Below are 27,882 nucleotides of genomic sequence, written 5' to 3'. Positions count from 1 at the left end.
ATCACACATATGCACTTATCAGAGTTTCAGGGTAGAATGATGGAGTGCATTTCAGACTGCGAGCACTGCAGTAAGGACAGTTCTTTTTTCAATTAAAAAAAAACTGAATAAAAGGTTGTAAATTTACTGTGCCACCCTCTCTCTCTCTCTCGCTCGCTCCTTCCAAAAAAACCCAACTAAACAAACAACTACAACAGGGTCATTGGCAAATAGCAAAGGGAAACATAAATTAAATCTCTAACAACATCCTTAGTGTATGGGGTCTGATCCTGAACCCACAGACTTCAGTGAGTGCAGGATCGGGCCCTCTGTGTTTACCTTTATTTATACATCAACTATGCATCTCAGGTAATTAAACACACAGTTTTCTTAATTAATTGTAACAAAGCATCTGGAACAATGTGAAAAAAAGAGCAAGAGCTATGGTGTGTTTTATTGTCCTTTTTGCGAATACAGACTAACACAGCTGTTACTCTGAAACCTGTCCTTTAAATGGAGCTTATATTTTTCACCTGTCCAAACAACACAACACAAGTCTTTTGCTCTCACTTTCTCTGTACAATAAATACTGGGAAGAATTCACTATACAGGGAAAAGAAAATGAATACCGTACAAGTAAATTCATGCAAATTCAAACCAAAACATTATGAAGTGTGTGCACCTTTTTTTTTCTTTCTACAGAAACTAAATTTTAAATAGTTGACTAGATCTTGCACCAAGAAATATTGTGATATAAAAAAGTCTAATAAAACACAAAATCTAGTTGCATAGCCTAGTAGATATTGTAAATTCAAACAATAAGTTTTCTCTCTCTTTCTCGGCATGTTATATAATTTGGTATTAAAGGTCTTTGTGATCTTTTCTTATTAGATGCGGGTAAATGTTTCAAATAACTTAGATTATCAAATCTGCATACGCCAGACTTCCTCACAAAGTGCAATTGTCAGCTAATATTTTTCTCTTTTTTAATTTAAATGACTGTATTTCTCAGTTCATCATATTTAAGTTTGAATTTTGGTAAAAGAACTTCATGGGTTGAGCTGATCAAAATTTATGCAACAGGTTTCCATCAAAAAATGTGATTCTATGAAACCAAAATGTTCCTCAGGAATGTGTCAATTCTGATGATATTTTACTATTTAAAAATCCAAATGAAACATTTTGATAAGTTTTTGTTGTAATTTTTTTTATTTTAAAATGACTTTTTCATTGCAAAGTTTGTTATATTATATTGTGAATTTTATAATATTGTACATTCTAATATTAAAAAGGTTAAATTTAAAACAAACTATTTTGATTTTAATGAATGAAACATTTGAATTGTCCTGAAACAGTTTTTTTTCTGAAAATTTTAGTATGCAGGAAATTTCAAATTTCATCATTTTGTTCTGATCCAGAATGAAAACAAATTTTGAAACAAAAATTCTGGTTCCTGCACATCTCTATCCAGGCCCTTCACTGGAATTTTTGCTTGTTCTTTGAGAACAGAGACCAAATTAATCTCTCTCTCTGAGAATGCATTTTTTCAAATTCCTTACTTTCCATTATGCAATCTTAACACTTCATTACCAGTTTTTGTAAGAAAACCAGTACAACATTGTTTAAAATTGCTGAATTATCTGCATTTCATTTGACATTCTTAGGGTTAATTAAGAGATAATTGAGATATGGGGTAATACTAACAGGCGTTCCTCCACAACCATCTTGCACATTGTCCCCACGAAGGAAAAGGGAGCAATATGGAATGGAAGATTTATTTATTTATTTATTGAATTCATATAGCTAGTATAACACCTCCAGTAACAGCTATAAATACTGTTCCCGAAATGCCTGCAAATATCCTCCACATGTTGAGATTTGTTATAGTGTAACTTTAAAATAGTAGGGCATGAACTTGTGAAGTTTTGTGCATGATTTTTTGCAGATAGATGAGCCTTCATGTGAACGTGTAGCCCAGTGATTACTGTCATAGGATGTTGGCATGTCTGTGAACTGTGTCCGACCTCCACAATGTGTTACAAAGAAAGACAATGTTTTATTAAATTCAAAAACTTCATAATTGATTCCTACTATTTCTCTAAAATTGTTGGCACAATGGAGGACTTTTAAATGTAGAAGCAGTTTCATCACTGTAGGGACAAAATAAAATGTGACTATTAATGGTTCTTTATTGCTGCAGCCCTTTAATGTAGCTCCTCACATCTGACAAGGAGAACTATTGTGTTTGATAGGAAACTAAGAAGGTGTCTACATTAATTAGTTAATAATAATGCAAATAGATTATGATTGATTATGTCTCTCTGTAACCTTATTCGTGTGCATCCCTATGCACACAGAAGAACAGTGAAAGTTGTAAGTGATCCCTTTTCTTGAATTAATTAAAGATTATAACCAAACTAGAGTTTTTGAGACTCACACTCTCTTCATCAGGCCTCCTTCACCATCCCTGTGTGTTTACTACTGATGTGGATCAGGGCAGTACTGACTTGATGCATACTATATGAAATTGAAATAATTGCAGTAAAACTTTATTGTGTATGCACATGCACAGTAAGCAATCTCCACGTGTTCATAACAATCAGATTTTCAGCGTGTGCACTTGTGTACATGAGCTTCTGTTCGTAAATCCAAACCTTGTCTTGTCTTGCACTAAAAGGGGACAGTTTTCTGAGGCAAAGTGTCATTTTTATTCCCCGAGTCATCCACGGTAGAGTAAACATTAGAAAAAGAGTTCAAATGGATTTGTAACCTTTAAAAATATCTAACCATTTATTAAGCCATAGGATTTTTCTATGAATTCCAAACTGTTTATGAAAAAGCTGATGAGCAGGCACAAATTCCAGCTCCCACACTCTGGGAGGATCCAAGATAGACTGTCAAAGGCTCCTGCGAGAGTATAGTCCTTACTCAAATGGAAAGATCATTATTGAGCAATATACTCCCTCATGTTTTTAAAATTCTGCTCAGCCTCATCTTCTGGGCAATGGAGTTTAAGGCCAGGACTAAGGTTCATAGGTGACTCTTTCATTTGCCAGTGTGCTGTCTCAGTATTATTTGTCTGTAATATAATGAAAGATCAAATAGACCAGGCTCTCATTAAGTCACACAGAATATATTAATGGTCATATTCAATGAAAGAAGTAAATGTCCCTCCTTTCCTATTTCTCCTTAAAACATGCGGAGAGTACATTTTTATGATAGGATGCCCTATAATTTTTAAACTCAATTCAGTTCAAATGAAAGATGTCCGATTGTCACCACATTCGTTATCCATGCAGAAAATCTACCTCTTTTAGAGATTATCCCTCTCCCTGCCCACAAATATCCAGCCCCTCTCTCTCAAGCCACAACCCCCCCTACAGGCAAATTCCTAAGAACAGAGTTGGGTCCTGTATTGAGTCCTAAAGGCCAAAGACTCAGGATGTATCAGAGCAATAAAAGGGGAAGCTGAACACATCCCATGGAGGAAGCCCAGCCACCATCTTTTTCATTTCCTGAAAACTTGATTGCCTGAGCAGATCTTGGGAAAAGGAGTAGCGTAGCAGATAGCCAGGGCATACACCATACAGCACTTTATGCACTGAAATGAATGGGCCCGATTCTCATTTACACTGCAAGTCTGCTCAAAACTGCTCTAGCTCATTTACACTCACTTTAAGTCCCCTTTATCCACTACAACAGCTGGGGTAAATACTGGGACCCCCTGCTCTAACCTCTTGCATTCCCGAAGAAGGCCTTTGCTTCTATCCCTACTGCTCCCCTGGGGTGAGGGAGATCTCTTGCTACCATCCCACCTCCCTGGGCTGGGAAGATGGTCCCATTTTGCTGTGTTGGGGTAGGGCTACAGTGCAGGGATAAAGCCATGGAGGAACCCCTGTTTCACTGTGTGTGGGGCACTAAATTGAACAGCTCTGGGTGCTGGAAGAAATTGAAAACCTCACCATTCTTATTCAGCACTCTGTGGAGCCCTGGCAGACTTCTTAGAGTAAAAGCTATGTAACAAAAAACTCCTAAACTTTGCAGCCATCCTTATGAGAATGGCTCCTGTGTCAGACCTCATTAAGAACCATTGACCAAAGTATGTCTGGAGTTTCTAGATTAACGGTAACATTTTTTAGCATGCCTACTTGATTTAAAGCCCAATTGTCATTGAAAGTAAATCAGATTTAGACTTCAAGTCCTTAAGCTCTTTTGAAAATTTTACCTTAATCCATTGTTTTAGATATGGCTATACTGAAAACATTAGACATTCTTTCTAAATGTCCAGAATACCATATTTTTCAAAGTCTCATGTTTCTAGGATGGACTTAAAATGGCTTCTGGAAACATATCCTCTGGCAAGAGATCGCCTATGAAAGGTCGTGCTTTGAGGAAAATGATGGGAGGAGTGTTAACGACAGGTTTAATGGAACCAAATTATATAACCTTGGCTCTGGCATTACTAGGTTGGCTCAATTACTAGTATTTATTTAATGTATTTGTTTATATTTCTTAATAGAAAATATGTTTCAAAACCTTTGAAGGCACTTAGTACAGGGCTGAGGATGGTATAAGAACCCATGTATAAAAGAATAGAAAAGAAAAGACATACACATAGTGATTCCACCATTTATTCCTGTTGCCCTCATCCTCCACTTTTGTTGCACCTTCTCTTAATTAGATTTTAAGCTGTTCTGGGGCAAGGAACTATCTCTTAGTTCATGTTGTACAGCATCAGAGTTAGAGGAGAACACAAATATATGGCATAAAGCCACCATTGCACCCATTTGCATCCTGCAGTGAGGCCATCTTGGCTGGATCTGAAGATTTGGGGCTACAAAGTTTGGACCAAAATCCAGGGGCCAGATCTGGGCATTAATGTCTCCTCTGAAGCCATTCCTGTGTTTAAAAGAAAAGACAACTCCCTGCCTGAGAAAATCATGAAATCCCTGAACATTTGGTCAGCACTTCCTTTGCCATTCACGGGCCATGGGAAGAGTATTTGAGGTTGACAGGCCTCCCGAAATCTAAGAATCCTTTTGTCAGCGTTTCTGTCACTCTAACAGCTTTCTTCTTTAAAAAAGCTAGAGTCAGCTCTAAGTTTGTATATCCCAATAAAATTCCCAGAACCACATAGAAAATTCTCATTCTGCCCCTGCAAGAGGGCATCTCCCATTGTCCATCTTCTCTTAGGTCAAATAATGGGCTAACTACAGGATGTACTAACATCCTGTTCTCCAAACTCATGCTAGCTAAATAAAGCAGAAATCTGCTACTACACTCTGAAGTACCTTCTACATATCAGTTCAGGAAATTAAAGATAAAACACTTGATTACAGAGCCATGCACATTGGTAAGATATTGGATATGTCACAGTCATCAAACAGAATGCCATATGGCAACCCATATGGCTTCACAGTGAAGTACTAACTGACTTAAGAATTGCTCTGTTTAAAAAAAAATGAAAAGAAGAAACATTCTTGCTAATAAAGACCACGGAGCAGCTTAGATGCAAAATGAGAAGCACGTATGGAATTGGTAAGGGGTTTACTGAATATTCTAGGGCTGTTATGTGTGTTTTACTTTGAAAAATATCATTTCAAGTTTCCATCTCGCTTTGATCCCTCCTTACAGAACAAAATGATACCTTGTGGCCATGTCAAATGCTACTTAAACCAGATAGAAAAAGTAAAGCAAATCCAACAAATCTGATCAAGGGACATTGCCATAAACTGTGAAGAAATAGGCTGGGAGGGAATCTTCTCTAATATAGTGCTGGCACCGACATTTCTACCATTCTGAGACATTTTACTGCTTCTACTGGCATTCCTCATTATATGTTCAGGCAACATCTCTCAAAATGGTAATAACTTCCAAGTAATGAATGTGTGTCCACTGTATCTCCTCCAGCTTCATCAGAATCAAACTGATAGTGATAGCTTTAGTGTACTACAGAGATGTATAGCATGAAAATCCATATTATGTTAGGACCCAGGCTGTGCCTCCTCCACTTAATTGACAATAAGGATAAATTTTTCAAAACCACTTAAGTGACTTAGGAGCCTAAGTCTCATTTTTTAAAGTAACTTAGTCACTTAGGGGAGCCTAAATTTCATTGAATTCAATAGCTCCTAAATTCCTAAATCTGTTTTAAAAATGAGACTTAAGGCTTGACTACACCCTCAAGCAGTGAAGATTACAGGGCTGTGTATTGCAGCATTCACTAAAGTGTTGCACTGTAACTGCTCAGTGTAGACCCTTATAGCACAAACTAGATGGTACCTCATTTGCATTAACGGAGCTAGGAGGTTCAACACTAGGCAGTTAGAGCACAACACATTAGTGTGTGCTGCAACTCACATTTACATAGTCTGCACTCTGGGGACCATGCAGAAGACCTTAGTGTCTTAAGTCAGTCAGGTGCTGCAACCCCGAGTGGAGCAATACCTAAATATTTGATTTCATAATATCCTTTCCCCACGTACTATATAACTGATCCAGCAAAAAAACTGAAATCTACAGCTTCACCTTTCTCCAAAGTGTATAAAAAAATCCAGTTTTGTATAGAAGAAAAATGATAAAGATACAGCATCTCATTGTTAATGTATCTTTTTAATTGACAGTCTACAGAAAAATGATCTAATAATAAAAGCATCTTACATTCCAATAAAATATATGGAGGATCAGCAATATGGTGTAACCTGATGGTCATCAAGTAAATGAATATTTTATTTATAAATATGAGAGTTATACTTAGAAAACAAGCAGTTCTTGTCAAGAAATGCTTATTTTTCTGATAACTGTAGATACCATCCCCAAAACAGCAAGGTGCTCTGAAAATTACGTTTTCAGTTCTTGATGGTTTAATGAGTATATATTTGGCAACAATAATAGACTATTATTTTCTTTTATATTAAAAAAAATACTTAAACCAAAAACCTGAATTACTTTTCGGTGCCTTTTTTTTTCATTCAGCCTGTTGCTCAGTCCACTCAGTATGAATATTAAACTCTTGTAATTCAGATAGTTGCCACTGAAAAAAAAATCAATTTTGTTCATCTGGAACTGTGTGTTTTCTTCACAGAATGATAAGATAATCAAACAATTTGCTATAGAATGGCAAGTCAAGGAGAGGAAAGGGTCAAGAACAACAACCATTTCAAATACTGTTCTCATTCTTGTTATTTTGAGAATGTACTGTCAACAGTGAACAGCAGAAAAGAAGGCCTTTTATCGAAAAGGAGGTTAGTACATTATAGTGTGAAACAAAGGTTTTCATTGTTGGTTCCCTCCACTTTACACTTTAGATTTTTTTATCTTACTTTACCTTCAGGGTGTAATACAAAACTTTTATGAGGAAAGAAAGTTATTAAAAATGTTCAGGAGTATATGGCAAGTGCTGTATAGAAAAGGGGGATGGAGCCAGAAGAGTATTTTATGCACTGTAATAACAACTAGCATAGCAAGAAGGAAGGAAAACTACCAGAATATTAAATTGAACATTAGAGATGCAATATGATTATCTAGAACTGAGTGGTAATAGAGGTGATGAATTCATAAGAAATGCATAATTTATTTACATGTAAACTATGCAAAACCTAAACTGTGTCTATTTGCTTCAAAATAAATGTATTAATGGAAATGATGAATAATATGAGAAAAGAATAAATGTAGGGGACCTATCCTATCCCCTGAAGTTAATGAGAGTTTTGACACTGCCTGCAGTGGGAGCAGAATCAGGCCCTAAGGGTCTGATCCAAAGTCCATTGATTCAGTTATCAAAATCTGAAGGATCAGTAAGACACCCAGCTCCCACTGGATGGCACCTAACTTCTCATTTGTGCATTTGAAAAACCCACTTTAAAATCATAATTCAATAACATTTATCCCCATTGTATGTGATCGTTCCATTCTGAAAGCACAACACACCACAAATTTAAGTAATTTCCTTTTCATTTACCTGCATAATTCCCCAAGTTTTAGCTACCACACAAGCCCAAAAACGTCAGTGTCAGTTGAAAAACAAGAGTGCTATATCCTCATAAGAGAAGCCTATGAGCCAAATTCTGCTCTCATTTACACTGTTGATAGTGCAGAATATCCCCCTTGAAATCTGTGCAGTTACTCTGAATTTACACCAGCAGTGTAACTGAGAATAGGATACACAAACACACATACAGGCAAGATGTTACATTTTGTAAGTTATAACTTAAGGATCAGGACTGTGTGCTGAATTTATGTGGGATTTTACATTCAGGAAAAGTCATACCAATCCCTGAAACCATAACAACCTCTGCATCACACGCAGTGCACATTACCTGCAAGTCACAAGATATTACATTGAAGACACTCATAGACATGACAGTGTCGATACTTTAGTCCTTAAAAAACCACAATTTATTTTCCATGGCCTTTTCTTTTTTGATAACAATTTTGTTCCAGCCAATTTCCTTTTTCAGATTCACTGTTTAAAAAAATTCATGCATGTACATCAAAAGAAAATAAGGTATCAGCTGAGATAGAGCGGGAGGCCGGGAGGGAATAGATTTATCATATGGGCAGGTGAAGAGTATTGGGTGCTGAGGATAAGCGCAATGTTCTTTTCATGTAGCTGTCTGTACCACACATTCTTGCTTTTCGTATTTATCATAAGGAAGCTTGGAAGGATTCGATTTTCTATTGGTCAATGTTGGTAAACGTCAAATTCACACACCCAAACTGATGAAAAATATTTCCTTTGATCATAATCAAAATATACCGATAGACAAAGTAAGAAAAATGCTGCTTGAGAACTTATTAGAGTTTGATTTCAAGACATTTACTTTGTAAATTTTGAATTGTGATATAGATAATTTGTGTTTTAACAGTTATAAAGCCTTAAATTTTTAAATCTCATGTCTACTGTTATAAAATAATTGTCTGATCCTCCCATTATCTGCTCTCCCATAATTTCCCATGCCTGTGAAAATTTAAATCAATAAAATTGAAAAAAATGCTTAAAAATAAACATCAATATTATCCACTGAAATAATAAAATAATATAAATTGAATTTTGCCAAGCATAATCATAAAACAGTTATTGTAATGCAGAACTTCCCCAAATATTTATTTGAGTATTTAGTCAGAAGCAGGGCCCTGTACATTCCATGATTCTGGAATTCAAACCCACAGACTGTACAATTCATTCTCACAGAATTGTAATCCATATTGTGTGTGTGTGTGTGTGTGTGTATGTGTAGCCCATGTGGTTTCAGAGAAAATGTGAAGAGAGTGTACATGAATTCAGTGTGCCCACTTGAGATTGCAGTGAGGCTGGAACAATGGCTCTGAGAGGGGTTGTTAGGGGCTTATTCCTTCACCTACTTACGTTCCTGGTCCTTCTCGCATGAACAGAGAGCAACAATACCCTAAGTCCAAAGGTGCAAACAATTCGATGTTTATTGGGGTGAACTTCCAGCAAGCATGATTCCAGTTTCCTTCCTCAGTGTCCCCCTTGCCAGCTCTGACACCACAGAGCCTTACCTGTGTCCCTGTTCCCATTCCCCCCCTTAGCAAAACATGATTCCAATTTCCCCACCCCCATTCCCTGTTCTCATTTCCCCCTTACTTCCTGATTGGCTGCAGACTATATAGTAAAACTTGAGTTCTGCTTAGCTATACCTTAACCAATCATTTTACTGAAATTTAACTAACTAATCCTAACATAGTAACATGATTATGTAACCAATTGTATCCCACCACCTTAATTAGTTTACACCCAGAAAATTAATTATACCGCAGACAGAAACAATCACAGAACCAGACAGAGATTATACACACAAACAATAGGGAAATGGGGACTACAGTGATAGAACAAACACAGAAATGAGGATTTCACATCCCAGCTATTGATAAGTGAGTTCTTGCCAGACAGGATGCTATCAAACTAAGTTTCCTTTTACATTTTTCTAGGCACTTCCCTTTCTCTGGAGGTGCTAGGCATTATCAGGACAGGATTGTATTCCTAATGGCCCAATAACACCTTATTTCAATGTGACTAGTTTGGAATGTGAGGATGTGACCGTTCCCAGCTTATGGCTGCCTCTGCTGCTCAGCTAGAGGCCTTAGCCTAAGAATAGGGCCTCAGACTGTCACGGTAAGAGAAGGCCCTTACACCGGCAGACAGTGATTTTGATTCTTTCTTTTATACCTCTGTAACTAGCTAAGTGATAAGAATATACCTAAATTCTTAGATTATAGGCCTTTACAGACAGGCCTGAATATCTATACCCTAACAGGTGTAATCTGCCCCATTAATTTTACTTGGCCTCATGAGCTCCACAATTTAAAGGATATAGAAGTCAGCCATTTTCCAAGTTTCAAAACCCAGGCTTTTTGTCATGGAATTGGCCATTTTGTTTCAGTCAGGCACCAAACATTTTATGTTTTGCTTCCCTGCCCTGCTAGGACCTTCCTACAGCTCTGTCTGGTTCCTTAGTGTTCCATGCAAGGAGAGAAGGTAATTGAATTACAGTTCATGTTGTCTTCACTTCTCCATGGAACCATGCTGAAGGGGGGTCAGGCAATCAGAGGAGGAGTCTATCTTGCAGCCAGGAAGTAGGAGGAGCCAGAAATGTAAATTGATCAGAATGGCTTGACAATAATGAATTTTTGGAGATCTTGGGAACCAGGGAGATGATCTGCTGATGCTGGTGACATGCTATGAGTTTCTCTGAAACTCATGTTTGTTTCTTTGTATGTATGTGTCTATGTGGGGAGAGTACACATATTCCTTAGTCATTAAGCAATGTATGTATTACTGATGCAGAAATTTGCACAAACTTAATAAATCTTTTCCTAGAAAGTTACTTATAGTAAGTATTATTTGTTATGATGGTTAGAGCGGATCACGGTGAATAAATTATCCAGAATATTTATCCCCTTCTTCTGTTTTTGAATCTTTTGAAACCAATTTTGATATCTGAAATGTAGTTTTTATTTCTATATATCTGTAAAATTGTGTGGAGAAATAATTTTCAGCTATTTATTCACGGATCAACTGTATTGCCTCTGTTTCCTATCTGGGTGACTGGAAACTTTTAAATCAGAAAGCAGCAAATAAATGATTGGGTATGTAATGAACAGTGGCTTGTAAACACTCTTGTCCATGCACAAATACTCCAGTTTGTATGCAATTAAGGGTATTTTCATATGAAGAAAGGTGAGAACTAGAGAAAGATACTACCGAATTAAATGCATTCCACACAAAAATATTTTTTAACAACACATTGAAAGTAATGTTTTATAAAGCTATGTGAAGTCCACTATACACAGGTTACAGAGTAGCAGCCGTATTAGTCTGTATTCGCAAAAATAAAAGGAGTATTTGTGGCACCTTAGAGACTAACCAATTTATTTGAGCATAAGCTTTCGTGAGCTACAGCTCACTTCATTGGATGCATAAAAGTGGAAAATGCAGTGAGGATGTTTTTATACACACAGACCATGAAAAAATGGGTGTTTATCACTTCAAAAGGTTTTCTCTCACCCCACCCCACTCTCCTGCTGGCAATAGCTTATCTAAAGTGATCACTCTCCTTACAATGTGTATGATAATCAAGGTGGGCCATTTCCAGCACAAATGCAGGTTTTCTCTTCCCCCACCCCACTCTCTTGCTGGCAATAGCCCACCCAAAGTGATCACTCTCCTTACAATGTGAATGATAATCAAGGTGGGCCATTTCCAGTACAGATCCAGGGTTTAACAAGAATGTCTGAGGAATGGGAGGGAGGGGGTAGGAAAAAACAAGGGGAAATAGGTTACCTTGCATAATGACTTAGCCACTCCCAGTCTCTATTCAAGCCTAAGTTAATTGTATCCAATTTGCAAATGAATTCCAATTCAGCAGTCTCTCGCTGGAGTCTGGTTTTGAAGTTTTTTCTGTTGTAATATCGCAACTTTCATGTCTGTAATCGCGTGACCAGAGAGATTGAAGTGTTCTCTGACTGGTTTATGAATGTTATAATTCTTGACATCTGATTTGTGTCCATTTATTCTTTTACATAGAGACTGTCCAGTTTGTCTAATGTACATGGCAGAGGGGCATTGCTGGCATGTGATGGCATATATCACATTGGTAGATGCACAGGTGAACGAGCCTCTGATATTGTGGTTGATGTGATTAGGCCCTGTGATGGTGTCCCCTGAATAGATAAGTGGGCACAGTTGGCAACGGGCTTTGTTGCAAGGATAGGTTCCTGGGTTAGTGGTTCTGTTGTGTGGCATGTGGTTGTTGGTGAGTATTTGCTTCAGGTTGGGGGGCTGTCTGTAGGCAAGGACTGGCCTGTCTCCCAAGATTTGTGAGAGTGATGGGTCATCCTTCAGGATAGGCTGTAGATCCTTAATGATGCGTTGGAGAGGTTTTAGTTGGGGCTAAAGGTGACGGCTAGTGGCGTTCTGTTATTTTCTTTGTTAGGCCTGTCCTGTAGTAGGTGACTTCTGGGTACTCTTCTGGCTGTGTCAATCTGTTTCTTCACTTCAGCAGGTGGGTATTGTAGTTGTTAGAATGCTTGATAGAGATCTTGTCGGTGTTTGTCTCTATCTGAGGGGTTGGAGCAAATGCGGTTGTATCACAGAGCTTGGCTGTAGACAATGGACCATGTGGTGTGGTCTGGAAAGCTGGAGGCTTGTAGGTAGGAATACCGGTCAGTAGGTTTCCGGTATAGGGTGGTGTTTATGTGACCATCGCTTATTAGCACCGTAGTGTACAGGAAGTGGATCTCGTGTGTGGACTGGTCCAGGCTGAGGTTGATGGTGGGATGGAAATTGTTGAAATCATGGTGGAATTCCTCAAGGGGTTCTTTTCCATGGGTCCAGATGATGAAGATGTCATCAATGTAGCGCAAGTAGAGTAGGGGCGTTAGGGGACGAGAGCTGAGGAAGCGTTGTTCTAAGTCAGCCATAAAAATGTTGGCATACTGTGGGGCCATGTGGTTACCCATAGCAGTACCGCTGATTTGAAGGTATACATTGTCTCCAAAGGTGAAATAGTTATGGTGAGGACATAGTCACAAAGTTCAGCCACCAGGTTTGCCATGACATTATTGGGGATACTGTTCCTGACGGCTTGTAGTCCATCTTTGTGTGGAATGTTGGTGTAGAGGGCTTCTATATCCATAGTGCCAGGATGGTATTTTCAGGAAGATCACTGATGCATTGTAGTTTCCTTAGGAAGTAAGTAGTGTCTCGAAGATAGCTGGGAGTGCTGGTAGCGTAGGGCCTGAGGAAGGAGTCTACATAGCCAGATAATCCTGCTGTCAGGGTGCCAATGCCTGAGATGATGGGGCGCCCAGGGTTTCCAGGTTTATGGATCTTGGGTAGTAGATAGAATATCCCAGGTCGGGGTTCCATGGGTGTGTCTGTGCGGATTTGATCTTGTGCTTTTTCAGGGAGTTTCTGGAGCAAATGCTGTAGTTTCTTTTGGTAACCCTCAGTGGGATCAGAGGGTAATGGCTTGTAGAAAGTGGTGTTGGAGAGCTGCCGAGTAGCCTCTTGTTCATATTACGACCTATTCATGATGACAACAGCACCTCCTTTGTCAGCCTTTTTGAGTATGATGTCAGAGTTGTTTCTGAGGCTGTGGATGGCATTGTGTTCTGCACGGCTGAGGTTGTGGGGCAAGTGATGCTGCTTTTCCACAATTTCAGCCTCTGCACGTCGGCGGAAGCACTCTATGTAGAAGTCCAGTCTGCTGTCTCAGCCTTCAGGAGGAGTCCACCTAGAATCCTTCTTTTTATAGTGTTGGTAGGAAGGTCTCTGTGGATTAGTATGTTGCTCAGAGGAGTGCTGGAAATATTCCTTGAGTCGGAGACGTCGAAAATAGGATTCTAGGTCACCACAGAACTGTATCATGTTCTTGTGGGTGGAGGGGCAGAAGGAGAGGCCCCGAGATGGGACAGCTTCTTCTGCTGAGCTAAGAGTATAGTTGGACAATTAACTTAGGCTTGAATAGAGACTGGAAGTGGCTAAGTCATTATGCAAGGTAACCTATTTCCCCTTGTTTTTTCCCACCCCCCTCCCGCCCCCCGTTCCTCAGACATTCTTGTTAAACCCTGGATTTGTGCTGGAAATGGCCCACCTTGATTATCATACACATTGTAAGGAGAGTTATCACTTTAGATAAGCTATTGCCAGCAGGAGAGTGGGGTGGGGGGAGAGAAAACCTTTTGAAGTGATAAACACCCATTTTTTCATGGTCTGTGTGTATAAAAACATCCCACTGCATTTTCTACTTTTATGCATCCGATGAAGTGAGCTGTAGCTCACGAAAGCTTATGCTCAAATAAATTGCTTAGTCTCTAAGGTGCCACAAGTACTCCTTTTCTTTCCACTATACACAGAATCATATAATCATAGATAACTGAATCATAGAAGATTAGGGTTGGAAGAGACCTCAGGACGTCATCTAGTCCATCCCCCTGCTCAAAGCAGGACCAACCCCAACTAAATCATCCCAGCCAGGGCTTTGTCAAGCTGGGCCTTGAAAACCTCTAAGGATGGAGATTCCACCACCTCCCTAGGTAACCCATCCCAGTGCTTTACCACCCACCCAGTGAAATAATTTTTCCTAACAGCCAACCTAGATTTCCCCCACTACAACTTGAGACAATTGCTCCTTGTTCTGCCATCTGCCACCACTGAGAACAGCCTAGCTCCATCCTCCTTGGAACCCCCTTTCAGGTAGTTGAAGGCTGCTATCAAATCCCCCCTCACTCTTCTGCAAACTAAATAAGCCCAGCTCCCTCAGCCTCTCCTCATAAGTCATGTGCCCCAGTCCCCTAATAATTTTTGTTGCCCTCTGTTGCATTTTTTCCAATCTATCCACATCCTTTCTGTAGTGTGCGGGGGGGGGGGGGGGGGGCAAAACTGGACAAAACACTCCAGATGTGGCCTCACCAGTGCTGAATAGAGGGGAATAATCACTTCCCTCGATCTGCTGGCAATGCTCCTACAAATACAGCCCAATATGTCGTTAGCCTTCTTGGCAACAAAGGCACACTGTTGACTCATATCCAGCTTCTCCTCCACTCTAATCCCCAGGTCCTTTTCTGCAGAAATTCCGCTTAGCCAGTTGGTCCTCAGCCTGTAGCAGTGCATGGGATTTCTTCCATCTTAAGTGCAGGACTCTGCACTTGTCCTTGTTGAACCTCATCAGAATTCTTTTGGCCCAATCCTACAATTTGTCAAGGTCATTCTGGACCCTATCACTACCCTCCAACATATCTACCTCTCCCCCCCCCCAGCTTAGTATCATCTGTCATCTTGCTGAAGGTGCAATACATTCCATCCTCCAGATCATTAATGAAGATGTTGAACAAAACCGGCCCCAGGACCGACCCCTGGGGCACTCTGTTTGATACCGGCTGCCAACTAGAGACTGAGATGTTGATCACTACCCGTTGAGCCTGACAAGCTAGCCAGCTTTCTATCCACCTTATAGACCATTCATCCAAGTCATTGATTTAAACTATATGGCCTCCAGGAACTTCTGATTTATCCTAAGCAAACACTGATTTAATGCCAATTCCCATATACTATGTTTCTCATTTTCTCCATCTTGTTTTTCTTTTGCATCTGACAAACAGGTAGTAAGAAGTCAATAACTTAATCAAACACTGGAAGAAACCGGTCCAAAAAATCCTGTACTGATATATTTTGAGCATCAACCCTGTACCAAGCGTATACCCTACCCAAGGTACTCTGTGTTGCCTATACCTTTCATGGGATATGCCTTTCAACTTGTGTCAAGACATTTTTGCTATTCTTTGTAAGTGGCAAACTTATCCAACACCAGAAACCTTTAAGTCTGTTTTTTAATTAGATTAATTTTTAAACACAATGAAAAACAGTTGAAAGTATACCTTTTTTGTCAAACATCTCATTGATTTTTCCATTGTGTATGAATACAGTGAAGAGAAAGCCTTGATGTAGCAGGCTTTTATATTTTTTAACACATTTTTCGTCATACAAACAGCATGAGATAGTTTAATAAGACTCTCAAAGTGAGAAAGTGTAGCTGCTTTTTCATGTTGGTAACCTGTGGAGAACATTAAAGGGAAGAATGGTGATGTTAGTGCAGTGGGTGTTCCTTTTGTAGGACTCCAGCTGCTGTGAAAGCTTAAGCCAGGAAAGCTACCCTAAAAGCTTGGTTGCTTCATGACAGACCATCAAAATGTATTAAGGTTCTTAAGATAACAAGAAACCCTGTGTGATAGGTAAAATTTCCTTGTGTTATTTAATTCACTGTGTCATTTTGAATGTTGTGATAAGATATGCCCAATATCATTGTGATGTTCCTTGATTTTAAAATCTGACTTTTTAATTGCCATATCGAAGTTCTGTAATACAGGCAATCTGGTTTTATTCAGCTGGATTTCTAAACTGCCAGCAGAGCCGTGACAAACAGATTTTGTACTCTGATTTATACTTATCCCAATGTAGTGTAAAACCACTGTCATTGGATTAGCATCATAGTGCAAACCCAAGTCCCATCTGGTGTTTTAACTTTCTCTTTTCAAATGTCATCTCCTCTTCTTCTTTACCTTTCCAAACATACTCACATTCAGATAACCTTAATTTATTTTGAAATGTATTTGTGCCCATTATGTGAGTTGTGTAATATTGAGAAATCCTGTCTTTCATGAGCAAAGTTCACTTGTTTTAAAAGCACATTTCTAAATTTGCCAGGCTGCTGAGCCTGCCCCTAGGGCAAGCTTAATTAAAGCCAACAGAGGAGAAAAATTAAGCAGCGAAAAGTGTTTAGCTGATACTCACAAAACTTAATGGTAAAATATGAAATAATCAGTGTGGGTGACTGTAAGCTTGGTTTCATTAACATTTTATTACTCAGTCTACCATACCGGACAACCGCTCCCCACAGCACACCTCTTTATTCTCGTCTCTGACATTCAAGTGAAAAAGAAGAAAAACTATTCTTTGGAATTATGGTTTGGATTTTTTTTTCCCCTCGGTGCTTGTGCCCCCACCCACCCGCTTTCTCATACACTCTACTTTTCCCGGTGCTTTAAAAAATAATGTTTCGTGGCTGATGCATTGATACTTACAGTAAAGTACAACCCTAACAGTGAACCTTATTATGTGAACTGAGAACTTTGATGGCTTTGTTCAATCAAATTCATCACTAGGAAAGAGGCTACTCCCCTCCCCCAGTCATAAGCTTCTAAAACAAGCTATATGGCCTTCAGAAGCTTCTGATTTTTATCCACATCTTTTAGATTCTGTGACTTACTCAGGTAAACATCTCCTTGCCATCAGTACTGTTTGTGGGAGAAAGGTAAGCAGGAGTTAGCCTTTTACAAGTAAAATAATTGACAATACTTTCAGGAGGAAATGCTAATTGGGGTTCCTAATAGCATTTTCATGCCTAGTGCCTGTAAAATCACTTAATTCCCCCTTTGTTCTTCTTTCCTTATGTTTTCTTTTCTTTGTTAGTACTGGTATAAAAGATTTCTAAGATTAGATAAATTCCAGGCTCAAACTAGGGAAAAATAGAAGCAAAGCCTGATTTAATGCCAATTACTCTCAGCTATATTTCTTATTTTCTCTGCCTTTATCCTTTTTTCCCCACTCTGTTTTCTTCCCCACTCTGTTTTCTTCTTTTGCATCTGAAAAACCAGCAGGGAAAAGTGGTGGGGAAAGCCAATATCTCAGTGAGGCACTAGATAAAACCAGGGCAAAAAGCCTGTAAATTTTGAGCCCCAACTCTGTACTAGGAATATACTCACACAAAAAACCTCCTTTCCAATGCATTGACAGGATTCTCACACTCGCACATCAAAGTACCCACATAAACCAGCAGTGCCAGAGGCACACTTTGCTATATGGAATGGAACTTCATCAGGCAGGATGGAAAGAGATCAATTTCATAGCATATACTTAAAAGAAATGTGAACTGTTCTCAGATGTTTTTAATGTTCAGATTTTAGTTTATATATTCAGATTACTGGGATTCCTACTGGTTCAAAATGTTTTATAAAATTATGCATTTATCCCTATTCACAACTCTGGTGATTTTTTTTTTTTTAAGTAAAATTTTCACCAGTCAGTGATTGGCTTTTACAGGCATAAAAACTGATGGTGCACTAAAGGTGGAATACAGCAGGAATAGAAGCAGCTGCTGTCTTCTTGGGTTAAGGGACTTTTCTGCAGACATGTCAGGGGCAGCCTTCATTTACTGCAATTAAATGTTCCAGTCTAGCCCTAATAAAACTCATGATTCAGACCAATAAGCACATTTAAAATTCAAATACATACAATTGCAATTAGGTTGCTAATAATTCTGGAACCTCTTTCATAATTTCATGCTGCAGCTCAAATGGCAACAGCCTATAAGCATAATTACAGAGTCTTCTGACTGAGAGCTTTAAGTAAAACTATTTTAAGGGAAACCACTGGGTACCTCTTGCCATTGTGCAACATGCATATGTCAAGCTCTTCCATAGACAAGTTGTAGTGAAGTTTTGGGGCTTAATCCTGCAAAACCTTACTCACATTAGTAGTCCTTATGCACACCGGTAACCCCATTGATTTTAATGTGACTACACCCATGTGTCTGAAGCTGTGATCACATGATTGAGGTTTGGCAGATCAGGCTTTCTGATCTTACCTTCCTTAGGCAAAGGGAGAGAAGAAAGGCAATTCTGTGATTAATAGGAGTAAACTGAGAAAAATAGTACACTCCTTCCTCATTTAATCTGCCTCCTTGCTATGAAAGGAGAACCAAGTGTTTGTAAATTTAGACTTTAAGAGAGCAACGGACCTCTCCCATGGGAGACACCCTAGGAAACACTGAAACCAGCATCTGGATTACCATATCATCCAGGGAATCAGGAAGGTAAATGAGAAGCTTTATGGTCTTTGTAAATTAGCTGGAATATAAATAATTACTGTGTTTAGGTACTGTGAAGCACTATGGAACTAAAGAGCACAAGTACGTGAAAAGAGTTATAATTGATGTCCCTATATAAAGAACTTGGCTCTGATTTCCTAAAGAATTCTGGAAGGTCATGTGAAAGAGAAAATGATCTATTAAATCTTTATAGGTTGTGTCCCTGTAATCCAAAAATCACACAGTTTGGCTATTTGCCTAAGGTATATCAATAAAACATGATGTGAATACAGCAGCATTTGCAAATATTGTAGTTAATTATTCTTTTTATTAGAAAATGAGGAGCCATATCACTAAATGTTGCTGTCTATGTGCCACATACCTTTCCTGCTTTAAAAGCAAGGAAGTGAATAACTGACATGGAGCACCAAAAAAACCATAGGGATGTCTCTGTACCGCTATATTTCCAAACCCCAATCTCATACTAATGCCCAATAAAGTCAAATCACATAGGTCTGTGTTGCAAAGGCTTAAAAATGAGGGCAAGGATAGGGAATGATAAGGTAAAGAATACATTTCTTGCTCTAGTGAACACGTCATACAGATCCGCAATTAATAATCTAAAAGATGTTATTGGTATCACATTTAAGACATTTTTTTCTTGTACACTGGGCAGAAATAACTAAGAAAGTGGTGTCCCAGGGGAAAAAAAAAAAGCATGTGTATTTTTTCTTTCCTTTTTTTCTGTAGTTGTCCTAGTTTACTACTATTTATCTATTTTTTTAATTATTATCCTTGTTATTATAATTATGATTAATTGTTGATATTTTTATTCTGGCAAGAAGCAAATTAAAGCAAATGAGAGATTCTATTATTCCATCTTTTCTCTCCCACACCCTCTTTCTTGTCCCTGGGATTACACGGAAAGCTCTCATCATGTTAATCGCTACAATTATCTAATACAAAACCACACATTAAAACAGAATTATCTGCACCAATATACTGCAGAAGAATCCTTGACAATAAGAGCATATTTATTTTGGAATATTCTTGGTCTCAGTTTCTCAGTAAATTCACAGCAAAAATGAATTTCACAACTGTCAACCAAATGAATGCAAGTTTCACTGAGCTTTGTCAATGGAGCTGTGTGATTAGTAAATATTAGGGTGAAAGTTAGGAAAATTTCTAACTGGTTTTATTAGAGTAGTGGGTTGGAGGGGATATTTGTGACTTTTCTTCTATTGAAGACAAGTGGGTGTTTTGACATTGATTTGGCTGAAATCAAGGTCAGGAGGACACTAATGAATCTTACTTTTTGGTGGGAGTAATAACATCCCAGGTCACTGCCATGGCATATAGGTGTCACTAACATAGAATTTGGTCCCATGATGATATGGAGTATACATGGTCTTGCTTATTACTAATTATTTATGTAGCTCTGGAAGCACTTATGGTGTAGTACAGCGGACAGTGCAAGTGACTACCATCTGAAATATGTATTGATATAACTTCAGTAACTCTATTCATTTTTCTCTGGCTTCCCTCCTCTCCCATTCCTCACACACATGTTTCCCCCTTCTCTATATTTGTTATTTTTATTTATATTACACTAGCATCTAAGGCCCCCAGTTGTGACTGGGTCCCCATCATGCTAGATGCTGTACATAAAAATAGTGAGACATGATCCCCAACTAGCAAGAATTTATAGATTACAGGACAAAGTGTGGAAGTCAGGGAATAGTATCTCCATTTTACAGATGGGAAAGTGAGTCACGGAATAGGAGTGGCTCTTCACAGAATCAGTGTCAAGGAAGTCCAACATGCTTTTCTGGTGCATGGTGTGAAGGAGAACCTGCATAATGGTTCCATTTCATACTCAGGGGAGGGTTCAATGAGTGACTGACTACCAATGATTCAAAGCTTATAGATGTTGCTTCAAAAGGAAGATGGGTTGGTTTGCAGCAAGAATTCAGTCTTTTTCAGGTGGCTTAGCAGTTACTTCCACTGGGGCAGCAACTTCCAGTTTACTAATGGGATAGTGGTTTTAAAATGGCAAGTGCTGTGTTCTCCAGGGCATAGGGTGTTTGAGTTGGGAGTAAATAAGTGTTTATTAATTATTTTCAACTGTGCCTGATGTAAAAAGTTACAGCCAGTTTTCACCGCACAAAAATATAGCTTTAAAAGCACTCAACTCTGAAAAATAGATAGTTATGTACAGAGATGAGGGCTACCATAACAGTGCACAAAACAACTATGTATACACATTTAATGCTATCTAAAACTAAAAAAGGACAGCGCTCTAGAAAAAAAAGTCTTTATCTACTATGAGTTCTGAGCAGTCTAACTTTAGCAATGTGGAAAGCACGGGGGATTCTTAATGCACTTTACCCATGTATGTCTGAATAGTCCATTTGAAAATTCATTTGCAGTTGAATGGAATTAGGAGCCATCATTGTAATATGATGCTACATGACCCATAATTTTGAAATTGTGGTCTGGTAGCTATTGGTATTCTTTAATAGACTTTAATGACTAAGATAAGTTGCTAACTCCTTTTCTGACAACTAAATATGGCACAGTATTATATGAGTTATTAAAAATATTTGGATAGAAAAATATTTCACTGATATTTGGATAATCAGATAATTAGTGACTATTTTCCAGAAAAGGGCCTTGAACAGCCCAAAGGCTGTTCCTCAATACCTTTTTCTGCTTCTTTTCCCCCTTATTCCCAAAATGTGTTTCCTCATAAAATTTCTGAGGTAAATTGTTCCAGGTAAGAGACATGGCTGGTAAGACAAAGGCATCTAGGAGACTAAAGGAGTTAGCCAGCTGCTGTAAATCCCTGGTGATTGTCTATGTCTTATTGTTATTAACTTTGGGATGCAAAAGAGGAGCACTTTCTGTGCTGGGTACTTACCATTCAGTTTGGTAGCCTTACTGATGTATTGATGTATCTATTATTGATTAATCTTTATACCACAGTTGTCAGTAAAGGTTCAGTCTCCTGAGGACTCCACCTCAGGAATATTGTTATCAACATCAAGAATGAGAGACTATAGGATTACACAAGAAACAATTGCAATTTATCACAAATCCCTTTATTAACAAATCCACTAAGCAAATAAACCATCCTGCAAACGCTGAAATACAACAGCAGAGAAGAGAGCGAGCAAAATGATTAGCCCTATGACTAGCATCACTCATCTCTCATACCTCCTACTGAGTGGCCCTGGAGTGTGAGTCATTATCTTCCTCATCGTTATCTTCATTGTTGTCATCATCACCAGTAGCTGTCATCCTAACATCTCCCTGTGTGTTTTCCCCCCAGCACACAGGTCAGGCAACAATTTTGATCCTGAGTTATGCTTATGTCTATAAGACTCATAAATATGTGTAAGAGTTCCAGTCCTCTTTTCTGTATACATAAGTCCATATACCACTAATTTAGGGATGCCCCATTTTCATAGACTACCTCATTAGTTCCTCTTTTACTCGCTAGCATTTATGTCACATAATTACTATAGCAACTCTCAAATAAATTGCCCAAGATGCTACTACCGGTCATCTTGTGATATTAACTGATACATTGTGACATATTTTCCTGAACATCGTCACTTTACGGGTACTGGTATATCTCTCGGTCAACTAGACATGCCATCCTGTTTCAGACCTAAAGCCTGTAGACCTTGTTTATTTTACTTATATACCTGGTGATGGAATCTCTTGTTACTTCTGCAAATGCGTGTTCAGCTAATGTTGACTTGGGTTCTGGGTATATTTATTTTTATGGCTTCTCACATGGTGTTAGTATATAGGCCTGTTTGTTAGCCTGAGGTAGAATTTTGGGTTTGACTTGTTGATACCTTTATATTTTTACTAATATGTGTGAACAATGAAAAAAGACATTGTGTGGTGTTTCTGCCTAGCCAGATGGGTTTGTTAGCACAATGAGGGAAGATAAGGGATAGAATTAAAAGTGTTATGGTTAGTCTACACTGGCAACGCTAAATCGCTGCCGTAGCAGTGCTTTAACGTGGCTTGTGTGGTTGCAGCACAGTTCTGGGAGAGAGCTCTCCCAGTGCTCTTTTAAAAAAAGAGAAGAAAGGAAAAAAAAACCTACCTCAATGAGGGGAGTAGCTCCAAGAGCTGGGGTACTGTTTACACTGGCGCGTTACAGCACTGCAATTTGCTGAACTCGGGGGGGACGGGGGAGGGGCGTGTTTTTTCACACCCCTGAGTGAGAAAGTTGCAGCACTGTTAATTGCCAGTGTAGACAGGCCCTTACTAGGTATGGTGGGTGTGTAATATATGAGCATACATTGGAAGGCTGCCTGGATCCTCTCTCAAGCCAAGCTCAAGTAACCAGTTAGGAGGGGCAAGCAGGGTGGGAGGTGGAGGGAGGCATAAGAAACACTAAAAGCCAAAGAAAGGTCTAGCTTTGGCCAGTACACAACCTCTCTCCTTACCCCTCCCATGGGATACAAAAGAGGTGCCACCAAAACACCAGACACATGACCCTCTAAAACAGAACATGACCATAATTTGCAAGGGGTGGGATCAGGGCCATGCACTACAGGTATATTTGGGCCTGCTAAAAAGGAGGAGGTGGGAATAGGAAACAGGAACACTAAGAAAAGGCTCTGCAGCATCAAAGCTATGAATATGCTTGCTTGAAATTAACCCCAATAAACATCACATTGCCTGCACTTGAGACAGCTGGTCTTCCGTTTTCTGTCTGCATGACAAGAACCAGGGGAGGAGGTGAAGGGAAAACACCTAACACATGGGAAGGGAATATTATCCTGAATCTGCAAGTTCTGTTGCGTATCTTGCAAGCATAGGTATTGGAGGGAGGGTTTGAGACATTGGTCTTACGTTGTGCTCTTTTCTCCTGCAGCGACCTCACATATGGTTGGAAAGTACCCAGGTAGCACAATTTCCTGACCAAGTTGAGAGGTGTGTTGTCAATTGGCAAGGGGATCATAATGTAGGTGGGTCTGGTGGTGGCTGGTACATGACCACCATCTTGTTCAGGCTGATTGTGAGGCTGAAGCATTTTCAGGCATAGGCAAAGTAGTACACAATAGGCTGAATATCCTCGAGTCTGCACACAATGAGGACACAGTTATCCTCAAACAGGAGTTCTCAATAGCTGTTTTATTACCTTGGTGCTGGCCCAGAATCACTGCAGATTCAATCGTCCCGCCCCACCTCACCCAGTCTCAACTGGATGTGTATCCCTCTGTCAAAGTCCTGGAATGAGAACAAGAGCATGGCTGAAAAGAAAATGGCAAGAGAAACTTATGTACCTACTACACACTCAGTCTGGCAAACTTTTACCACTTAAATCTAAAGCTCAAATTAATCTATTATCCATGCATTGATTATATGATTACATAATTAGCTACAGGACTCTGGGCTGGCTGTGGTGTTTGCGGTGTTTTGAAATTTAGGCTTGGTTGTTGACTGTCTGGGTTTGGTTGCCCAGCAATGAGGTAAGTTAGTGCCTGCTTTCTAGCAGTGCTCTTAGAAGGGCTCTACAATGGCTCTTTGATCTGAGAGCAGGGCAGTATTTCATTGGAGTGATTAGAGCTGGCTGAGTGAGAGGGGTTTAGTCAACCATTCTAGCAGTGTGTGGGGATCAGGCTTAATAAAACATGCAGGCTCCCAGGGTCTGGTAAAATAAAGTAATCTGGGAGACTAAGAGAGTAAGTCAACTGAGTTCACCAATGAAGGAAGGAAGAGAGCTTGGATTGTGTGTTTTTTTTTTCTTTTCTTTTTTTTTTTTTAAACTTGAAGGCACTCTACAAGGAAGAACCTGCTGTGGGAGGAAAATGGCATGTTGCCAGGATCACTACTGGCTCATCCTCTGCCTGCACCTCTCCCCCATCCTAAAAAAAAAAAAAAAAAGACAGGGATTCTAACCCTGCAAGCTTCCCCCCAATCCCTGGTCTTGACTTGCTGGGAATGCTGCCTGCATGTCTCTGTCAATGAAAGCCAGGCAGTGGGAACAACCCATTGTAAGAGTTATCTATTGGTGGAGTCCCCAGTAAGCAAGTGAGAAAGCTGCAGGAGAAGGTGGCTCATCTGCATACCATCCGGGAGTGTGAGGATTTCATTGACAGGACATACGTGGAAACATCTCTGATGGAGAATGCTAGTTGACAACAGATGACTACAGCAGCACCAGAAGAGGAAGGAGAACTGGCTGCTCTCCAGGGAAGAGACTGCCTACTGTCCACCTCAGGCAGTGGACTCTGCCTCACCCCTCGCTCAGGCTCCCTGTTCATCAAGGTAAGTAACCAGTATGCTGTACTGGCAACGAGCGGTCAGGAGATGACTCCAATGGCCAAGGAAAAGGACCCACCTTCTGCTAAAGCTGGGAGGCTCACAGCCACCGCACCTAAGAAGAGATGTAGCATGCTGGTGGTGAGGGATTCCCTTCTGTTGGGGATGGAGGCATCCATTTGCCATTCTGATATGATGTCCCAGGAAGTGTGCTGCCTGCCTGGAGCCCAACTCTAATACATTACAGGAATATTGACAAGGTTCATTCATCCCTCTGACTGTTACTCTGGGCTGCTCATCCATGTAAGCACTAATGATACCGCCAGGTATGGCCCTGAGCAGATCAGCAGTGACTACAGGCTCTGGGAGCAAGGATGAAGGAAGCAGGGGCACAGGTTATATTCTTGTCCATCCTCCCAGCTGAGGGTTAAGGGCTCAGGCAGGGATACATGCATCCTGGAGATGGAGAAGGAGGATCCTGGGAACTACAGGCCAGTCAGCCTCACTTCAGTCCCTGGAAAAATCATGGAGCAGGTCCTCAAAGAATCAATCCTGAAGCACTTGCATGAGAGGAAGATGATCAGGAATAGCCAGCATGGATTCACCAAGGGAAGGTCATGCCTGACTAATCTAATCGCCTTTTATGATGAGATTACTGGTTCTGTGGATGAAGGGAAAGCAGTGGATGTATTGTTTCTTGACTTTAGCAAAGCTTTTGACACGGTCTCCCACAGTATTCTTGTCAACAAGTTAAAGAAGTATGGGCTGGATGAATGGACTATAAGGTGTGTAGAAAGCTGGCTAGATTGTCGGGCTCAACGGGTAGTGACCAATGGCTCCATGTCTAGTTGGCAGCCGGTATCAAGTGGAGTGCCCCAGGGGTCGGTCCTGGGGCCAGTTTTGTTCAATATCTTCATAAATGATCTGGAGGATGGTGTGGATTGCACTCTCAGCAAATTTGCGGATGATACTAAACTGGGAGGAGTGGTAGATACGCTGGAGGGGAGGGATAGGATACAGAAGGACCTAGACAAATTGGAGGATTGGGCCAAAAGAAATCTGATGAGGTTCAATAAGGATAAGTGCAGGGTCCTGCACTTAGGATGGAAGAATCCAATGCACCGCTACAGACTAGGGACCGAATGGCTAGGCAGCAGTTCTGCGGAAAAGGACCTAGGGGTGACAGTGGACGAGAAGCTGGATATGAGTCAGCAGTGTGCCCTTGTTGCCAAGAAGGCCAATGGCATTTTGGGATGTATAAGTAGGGGCATAGCGAGCAGATCAAGGGACGTGATCGTTCCCCTCTATTCGACATTGGTGAGGCCTCATCTGGAGTACTGTGTCCAGTTTTGGGCTCCACACTACAAGAAGGATGTGGATAAATTGGAGAGAGTCCAGCGAAGGGCAACAAAAATGATTAGGGGTCTCGAACACATGACTTATGAGGAGAGGCTGAGGGAGCTGGGATTGTTTAGCCTGCAGAAGAGAAGAATGAGGGGGGATTTGATAGCTGCTTTCAACTACCTGAAAGGGGGTTCCAAAGAGGATGGCTCTAGACTGTTCTCAGTGGTAGCAGATGACAGAACGAGGAGTAATGGTCTCAAGTTGCAGTGGGGGAGGTTTAGATTGGATATTAGGAAAAACTTTTTCACTAAGAGAGTGGTGAAACACTGGAATGCGTTACCTAGGGAGGTGGTAGAATCTCCTTCCTTAGAGGTTTTTAAGGTCAGGATTGACAAAGCCCTGGCTGGGATGATTTAACTGGGAATTGGTCCTGCTTCGAGCAGGGGGTTGGACTAGATGACCTTCAGGGGTCCCTTCCAACCCTGATATTCTATGATTCTATGATTCTATGGATGCATGGCTGCACAGATGGTGTTGATGGGTGGGCTTTGGACTCATTGGCCATGGAATGCTGTTCTGGGAAGCATGTCTGCTGGGAAGAATTGGGTTCCATGTGACCACAAAGGGGAAAAGCATCTTCACATACTGACTTGCCAGCCAAGTGCAGAGGGCTTTAAAGCAGGTTGAAAGGGAGCAGGTGACAAAAGCCCATAGGCAAGCATAAAAAAGACAACTTTAATAGATGTGGAGATGTTGTGGGTTCAGGGTGGGGGGACATATTTCAGGCACAACTGCAAACTATCCCGATGTGAAGGAAAGATAAGAAGACTATTAAGAGGCCAATATGGCTGCATTAGGACCTCTTTCATGACTTTAACATAAGAATGGCCATACTGGGTCAGATCAAAGGTCCATCCAGCCCAGTACCCTGTCTACCAACAGTGGCCAATGCCAGGTGCCCCAGAGGGTTTGAACCTAACAGGAAATGATCAGGTGATCTCTCTCCTGCCATCCATCTCCACCCTCTGACAAACAGAGGCTAGGGACACCATTCCTTACCCATTCTGACTAATAGTCATTAATGGACTTAACCTCCATGAATTTATCCAGTTCTCTTTTAAACCCTGTTATAGTCCTAGCCTTCACAACCTCCTTAGGCAAGGAGTTCCACAGGTTGACTGTGAGCTGAGTGAAGAAGAACTTCCTTTTATTTGTTTTAAACCTGCTGCCCATTAATTTCATTTGGTGGCCCCTAGTTCTTATATTATGGGAACAAGTAAATAACTTTTCCTTATTCACTTTCTCCACACCACTCATGATTTTATATACCTCTATCATATCTCCCCTCAGTCTCCTGTTTTCCAAGCTGAAAAGGCCTAGC

This window comes from Lepidochelys kempii, chromosome 1 (genome assembly GCF_965140265.1).
Source record: "Lepidochelys kempii isolate rLepKem1 chromosome 1, rLepKem1.hap2, whole genome shotgun sequence".
NCBI classification, from domain to species: domain Eukaryota; kingdom Metazoa; phylum Chordata; order Testudines; family Cheloniidae; genus Lepidochelys; species Lepidochelys kempii.
This window is presented reverse-complemented; position numbering follows the sequence as displayed.